The sequence below is a fragment of the Polypterus senegalus genome, chromosome 1 (genome assembly GCF_016835505.1).
Source record: "Polypterus senegalus isolate Bchr_013 chromosome 1, ASM1683550v1, whole genome shotgun sequence".
Classification (NCBI taxonomy): Eukaryota; Metazoa; Chordata; class Cladistia; order Polypteriformes; family Polypteridae; genus Polypterus; species Polypterus senegalus.
Genome location: NC_053154.1, coordinates 100,998,670 through 101,005,208, shown reverse-complemented (window position 1 = coordinate 101,005,208; position 6,539 = coordinate 100,998,670). Strand labels below are relative to the sequence as shown.

Genomic DNA, 6,539 nt, shown 5'->3' with positions numbered 1-6,539 from the left:
ACGGTGCTCCATCATGTTCATCACCAAACTGTTCTTGGATGGTTGGGAGAAGTTGCTTTCAGAGGATGTTTTGGTACTGTTCTTTATTCATGGCTGTGTTCTTAGGCAAAATTGTGAGTATGCCCACTCCCTTGGCTGAGAAGCAACTCACATATGAATGGTCTCAGGATGCTTTACTGTTGGCATGACACAGTACTGATGGTAGTGCTCAGTTTTTCTTCTCCAGACAATCTTTTTTCTGGATGCCCGAAACAATCGGAAATGGGATTCATCAGAGAAAATGACTTCACCCCAGTCCTCAGCATTCCAATCCCTGCACCATTTGCAGAATATCAGTCTGTCCCTGATGTTTTTCTTGGAGAGAAGTGGCTTCTTTGCTTGTCCTTTTTGATACCAGACCATCCACCAAAAGTCTTCACCTCACTGTACATGCAGATACATTCACACCTGCCTGATGCCATTCCTGAGCAAGCTCTGCACTGGTGGTGCCAAAGAACAGTCAGGAATAAAGAATGGTACCAAAGCATCCTCTGAGAGCAACTTCTCCCAACCATCCAAGAACAGCTTGGTGACAAACAATGCCTTTTCTAGTATGATGGAGCACAGTACCATAATGCAAAAGTGATAACTAAGTGGCTTGGGGAACAAAACATCGAAATTTTGGGTCTATGACCAGGAAACTCCCCTAATCCCATTGAGAACTTTTGGCCAATCCTCAAGAGGCGGGTGGACAAACAAAAACCCACAAATCCTGACAAACTCCAAACATTGATTATTCAAGAATGGCAGCCATCAGTCAGGATTTGGCCCAGAAGTTGAATGACAGCATGCCAGGGCGAATTGCAGAGTTCTTGAAAAAGAAGGGCCAGCACTTCAAATATTGACTATTTGCATAAACTTAATGAAAAGTCAAGCAAAATGACACCACCTATTGGCTAACTAAAAAGATTACAATATGCAAGCTTTCGAGGCAGATTTAAATCGGGAATCTCTTTTCATACATTCTCATACATTTTTTTCATTCTTTAAAAGCTATATTTATATTTTTCTTGCCTGTTTACAAAACGTGATCTGACATCAGTTCAGTTACCGCGAAAATACTTTCTGCCCTGCCACCTATGCATCACTATTTTCGGCACCCATTTGTGCTTTACTTCTTAGGCCGTGTATTCGGCCGTAATTGGTCAATTTCCACCGCATTACCCAATTTTATCAACAACGGGGTAGCAGTAGCTGTGACTGGCAGGTCATTAGTTGAGTGAACTGTAACTGTCTGTAAAACTGACACGTTGGAAAATTTAAAATAAATGAAAGAGGCTGTGTGACATTTCACTATCATTAAGCTGGAAAGAAACAGACCAACTTTCATAGGTTAAAAAGCTGTGAAGATGAAAACACGATTTTAGTTTTTACTAAACCTTTCACAGTTTCAATAAAAATATCCCAATTTAAGGATTCATGCTTCCGTATTTTTATTTCACGTACCACGGAATTAAATATAACCCAACTAGGCGTGAAACAGGCACGAATTTCACTTCCCAGAAGCCTTTTCGCAATTGCCTGTTTCCAATTGGATGAGCAATATCCAATAGACGGGCAAGTTCTCTGATAGGGCGGAAGCGCAGTGTATCTTGGAAACGCTGTTGCTTGGCTGCCTATTGCTTAGCGACGGGCCGCGCGAACAGTCGTGGACGAAAGCATTGATTTCCAGACCTTGGTCGATTAAAAGTAAGTATTGGCATTGGTTTCTCCGGGTCGGACAGTCCTTTGCGTTGCTGATTTTACTGGTTTGATGGGTTGACTGTAATGCCTTTTAAATGAATCATAATTCTTTATGCATGCTAGGTTATATGTGTATTTCTCACTCTTTTTAGTACACAACATCACAAGTTATGGACAGCGCACGTTTTCTTTTTGGCTACACCACCCGGCTTCGTGAACAGTGCTTGCCAGCTACAGCTGTGTGGTCGACTGCCTCAGGTGTTCTCTGCTAGTTCCACCAGTACAGCACAGCATTTTGATTTGTAGGCTACTTTGAAATATTTTGTGTGAGTTATTCCTGAAAATTCTTTCTGTATTTCAATCTGTTAAGGGGCCCATCTTGTGGCATTTTATTGTGCCACTAAAACTGCTAATGCTACCTCTGCCTAACCAGAGGTTAAGGCTCGACAAAAATAAGAAAACAATCGTCTTTACCTCGAGGAAGGTTGTACAGCTCAGCGGACACTTCTCAGCTTTCACTCAGTCAGTGCTGTTAGATTTTAATGTTCTCTAGCGCTTTGCTTTGTCCATCCCGAGGTCCTCCTTCTTACCTTTTAATGAACCAGTCTCAAGTTTTCCGCAATCCCCACAAGCCTGAATTGGATTAAGCAGGTTTGATAATTGTATGTTACCATAAGTATTCCAAACTGAGAATGTGAAGTTTTGGTCAGGAATTTAATTGTTACAGTGAGCTGCTTAATCCGCTAAAAAAAGCTGCTTAATCCGCTCAAAAATTGATTGTCATATTTAAGTTCATTTATAGCATGTTTTACGGAAGTTTAGGTTCAGAATTTTCATTTTCACGTAATTGAAATATTCTCGGATACCTAATGGCAGCCAATATATATATATATATATATATATATATATATATATATATATATATATATTCTGGTATTCTATGGCGAATGCCAATCGAGCAGAGAGCTCAGGGCCCATTAGAGGAGAGAGAGAGAGTGGCCTGCTGGAGGAGAGAGAGAGAGAGATGGGTTATGGACCTTCTAGAGAGAGATCTTTATTGTTATTGTCACGTATTTTACAAAGGAACCTGTGAAATTGCCTCATGCTAAAGTGCAGCCAAATCGACTCAGTGTCAGTGGCCTCCACCTGAGGCATAAGAGTTAAAAAGACAAGATTAACAACCCCTCTGCTACTTAAGAGATTAAAATAATCATTGACTTTAAACCGAATAGTAATAAAAGTACATTTTTACAAAATATACAAATTGCACGAATAGTAATGTTGACTTGACTTAGGTCTATATTGCACATTGGGAGTTTTATTCTGAGTTCAGGGCCATGATTGCTTTTGGATAAAAGCTGTTTTTAAGGCGGTTTGTCCTGGTTTTCATTGCTCTGTATCTCTTGCCCGATGGCAAAAGCTGGAAGAGGCAATGACCGGATGTGATGAATCCTGTGAAATGTCTATTGCTTTTTTGCGGCATCGGGAGGTGTAGATTTGTTCCAGAGTGGGGAGGGTACAACCAATTGTTCTCTCGGCTATCCTGACGACCCTGTGGAGTGCTTTCCTTTCTGAGGAAGTGCAGCTGCCGTACCACACACACAGTCTGTACATGAGCACACTCTCGATGGAACAGTGATAAAAGGAAAGGAGCAGATTTTTGGGGAGTTGGTTCTTTCTGAGGATTCTCAGAAAATACAGTCTCTGCTGCGCCTTCTTCAGCAGCTCCTTGGTGTTGGCGCTCCAGGTCAGGTCATCCTCCAGCTCAATGCCCAGAAACCTGAACACCGGGACCCTCTCCTCACAGGCCCCGCCAATGATGAGTGGCTGGTTGTCAGTTTTGTTTTTTCTAAAGTCAATAACAAGCTCCTTCGTTTTTGTGGTGTTGATGAGCAGTTTATTGACTGTGCACCACTCTGACAGCCGCTTCACCTCGTCCCTGTATGCCAGCTCACCCTCCTTGCCCGAGATGAATCCGACCACCGTCGTGTCATCCGCGAACTTTATAATCGTGTTGCTGTGGTGAGTGGGGACACAGTCATATGTGTAGAGGGTGTAGAGGAGCGGGCTGAGCACACAACCCTGCAGCGTCCCGGTGTTGAGGCTGAGAGCAGTGAATGTGTGGAGACCCAGCCTGACCCTCTGGGAGTGACCAGACAGGAAGTCCAGTATCCAACTGCAAGTGAGTGATGGAAGTCTACTAGTCTACCAGTTTGAACACCAGTCCTTGTGGTAGGATGGTGTTAAACGCCTAGCTGAAGTCTAGAAAGAGCAGTCTGGCGTAACTCTCCCTGCTGCTCCAGGTGGGTCAGGGCAGCATGAAGGGCTGTGGCCACAGCGTCCTCCGTGGATCTCTTTGCTTTGTAAGCAAATTGAAATAGATCCAGGTCTGCTGGCAGACAGGCAATCATATGACTCTGCACCAGTTTCTCAAAGCACTTCATGATGGTAGATGTGAGTGCCACTGGGCGGAAATCATTCAGACTGGTTGTGATGGACTTTTTTGGCAGCAGAACAATGATTGAGGACTTGAGGCAGGATGGGACAGTGGCCTGGGACAGGGACTGGTTGAAAATCCTAGTGAAGATTCTGGCCAGTTGATCCACACAATCTTTCAGCACTCATCCAGCCATACCGTCGGGTCCTGCAGCCTTCCTCTGGTTCACCTTCCTCATCACCCGCCTCACCTCACACTCTTCCACCATGAGTATGTTGCTTTAGTGAACAGGTGGCTGTGATGGAGCTGCTCTTGGTGTCGCCTCAAAGCGGGCAAAGAAGATGTTCAGCTCCTCTGCCAGAGAAGCGCCTCCCTCAGCAGCCAAGGAGTTGCTGGATTTGTAGCCGGCGATGTGCTGGACACCCTGCCATGCCTGCCTGGTGTTGTTGCTCCTGAGATGGTCCTCTATCCTTCTTCTGTATGCTGCCTTGGCCTCTCGGATGCCTTTATTCAGGTTCGCTCTGGCCACACTGTAAAGAGCCCCATCCCCAGACTTGAAAGCAGTATTCCTAGCTTTCAGCAGACACTGGAAATCCCTCGTCATCCAGGGCTTCCTGTTAGGATAAATCCTTATGTGTCTGTCCCTGGTGACGTTGTCCGTACAGAACCTGATGTAATCCAGGACTGCCGTAGTGTAGTTCTCCAAGTCTTGGTGATCGAAAACTTCCCAATCTGTTCTCTGAAAGCAGTCCTGCAACTGTTGGGATGCCTCCTTGGGCCATATGGTAACAGTCCTGGTCATAGTGGGAGCTTGTTTCCTGAGGGGGGTGTATGCAGGGATCAGAAGCAAGGACGTGTGATCAGACTGGCCAAGGTGTGCTAGGGGTTTTAGCCCCATAGGCCTGTCTGATGTTTGTGTACAGCTTGTCCAGTGTTTTTACTCCCCTGGTTGCAAACTTTATGTGTTGATGGAATTTGGGGAGAACTGCTTTCAGATCTGCATGGTTAAAGTCCCCAGAAATGATGTGAACAGCCTCAGGATACTTGCTCTGTTTACTGCTGATGGTGTCATATAGGGCATTTCTTACCAGGTTATTTGCTGTACTTATACAGTAAGTAGAATTCCAGGATATAAAAATTATAAAATATAATAATATAATTATATGTACATATATATTGGAACACTATGCTATTTCCTCCTTTGTTACACTATACGAAGGCCTCCTTTTGCTCTCAGAGCAGCCTCAGTTCTTCATAACATGGATTCCTCAAGATGTGTTGGAAACAAACATACTGTACCTTTGAGATGCTGGTCCATGTTTACATGATTGTGTCTCACAATGTCTGTAGAATCGCCAGCTGCACATTGATATTGCAAATCTCTCATTCTCCCAAATCCCAAAGGTATTCAGTTGGATTTAAACCCAGTGACTGGGAAGGCCACTGAAGAACACAGAACTTATTGTCATGTCCCTGAAATATGTTTGAGACAGGCTTGACTTTGTGACATGGTGCATTATCATGCTGGAAGTAGCCATCAAAAGAGGGGTAGATTGTGGCCATGAAGAGATGTACATGGTCAGCAGCAATACTCAGATAGACTGTGGCATTTAAGCAATGATTGATTGGTATTAATGAGTCTATTAATACCAATATGAGTATGCCAAGAAAACATTATCCACACTATTACAATAATACTACCAGTCTGGACTGTTGACATGAGGTAGGTGTGGTGCATGGATTCATGCTATTGGTGCTAAATTGCAGTCCTACCATCTGTGTGTCTCAGCAGAAATCGAGATTCATCAGACCAGGCTACATTTTACAGTCTTCAGCTGGCCAGTTTTGGTGAATCTGTGCCCACTGCACCCTCCGCTTTCTGTTCTTGGCTGGCAGGATTGTAACCCGATGTGGTCTTCTATTGTTGTAGCCCATGTGCCTCAAGGTTTGATGTTTTGTGCATTCTAAGATGCTTTTCTTCGGGCCTCATTAACCAGGCATTTCTGCAGAACTGCCACTCACTGCATGTTTTTTTTGCAAAATTCTGAGCAATATCTAGAGACTGTTTTGTGTGTGAATCCCAGAAGATACTTAAACTAGCCTCTCTGATGCCAACAATCATGCCACAGTCAAAATCACATATTTTCCTCATTCTGGTGTTTGATGTGAACATTGCCTGAAGCTCTTGACCTGTATCTGCAGGATTTCATATGTTGTGCCGCTGCCATTAGCTGATTAGATAATTGCATGCATTAGCAGCTGTATAGGCATTCCTAATAATTTGTTCAGTTAGTGCAGAGTTACACCTGCAGTATACAGTAGTGTTTTACTTTACTTGGGTCTACTTAGGTCTGCTTGTTCCTGTGAAAGAACAGCTTGT

The 6,539-nt window shown here is 43.8% G+C and overlaps 1 protein-coding gene across 2 annotated transcripts in view; it reads left to right on the top strand.

Annotated features, from left to right (window-relative positions):
* The first annotated feature begins 1,644 nt into the window (after positions 1-1,644).
* agbl2 (AGBL carboxypeptidase 2) overlaps positions 1,645-6,539 on the top strand; it is a 47,888-nt gene continuing 42,993 nt past the window's right edge. For both annotated transcript variants that reach the window (XM_039754215.1, XM_039754209.1), the window contains exon 1: positions 1,645-1,728. The gene's annotated coding sequence lies outside the window, so the exon portion shown is untranslated. The remainder of the gene's footprint in view (positions 1,729-6,539) is intronic.